Raw genomic sequence first — 1,195 nt, forward strand, 5'->3', positions numbered from 1 at the left:
CTGTAACTCCAAATTTTCTGAAAATTAGATTTGAATGCCATCTGTTAGACAAACCTAATATCTACCGTTCCTTAAACTCAGAATCCCCTTAAAGTTCATAGTTTTTATTTTATTAGCAAATTAGAAAATGAAAAATCATACAAATGCCTTCAAAACGATTTTGTTTTTTTGCTCTCCTATAAAATTTTCTAAAATGGAGTTACACACTTTTCTGGTTTCACCGACGAAATGACATTTTATAAATTAAAACAAAAACAAATTTCCTGTTTACTGCGATTGAAATATAAAAATTAAAGGCCGACCTGACAGATTGGTGCCCATTTTTGACAAACAAATTTTGACAACGTTCGGAATATATTACCTTATTATGTGTACTGTGAAGCAAAACATTATTTATTTTGTTCGCCATACCCTACAAATTAGTTAGTAGTTTTAATGAAACCAGGGGCGGATCCAGGATTTTTTTCTGGGGGGGGGGGGGGGCACAAGGGATGGATTGGCAAAAAAACAGCAATAACAGTTAGATATAAAGTGAAGTATCATACGACTGACTAACAAGCAGAAAATTTTAACGACCCACAGTGGTCTAAAACCTGGCCAAAAATATTTAGGCACATTTCCCACATCAAATAGGTACCAAATGACCAAAAAGTTATTCAGAAGGAAAAATTTTCATTTTCTTGTTACAGTAAAAACCACTTAAGTGCTTACCCACTTACCCCTGGATTAGCCGGGAGAAAAAAAAATATAAAAAATCTGAAAATGCACTTACAATCCTGTGCTATATTAAAGTTAGTAATCTATTCTTTATTTTATTTTTTGACTTAAGTTGTTTCATCAAATAGTTTTTGAGAAATTAAGTTTTAAAGATGAAATTTTGAAAAAAAAATGTTGATGTTTTTTAATTGATTTTGTATAAAATTTTGCAATATTATGGACATAATTATAATATTAGTTAATGATCTAGTAGTTTTTAGTCAAATACTAAAGACTTCAATCTAATAAATATTAAAGTTCCTAAGAATAACAAAAAAACTGAATCATACTTTTTTGCTGGGAAACCCAGTTTTGTTTTTTTTTATTTGCATTAACCTTTTGTAACCCAAGGTCGTTAATTTAAAAATCGAATGGCCTTTATCTTTAATAAAACACGTATTTTTCAAAAATTCAATTAAGTCATTATTTGCTTAGTTAT

This window comes from Episyrphus balteatus, chromosome 4 (assembly GCF_945859705.1).
Source record: "Episyrphus balteatus chromosome 4, idEpiBalt1.1, whole genome shotgun sequence".
Lineage (NCBI taxonomy): Eukaryota > Metazoa > Arthropoda > Insecta > Diptera > Syrphidae > Episyrphus > Episyrphus balteatus.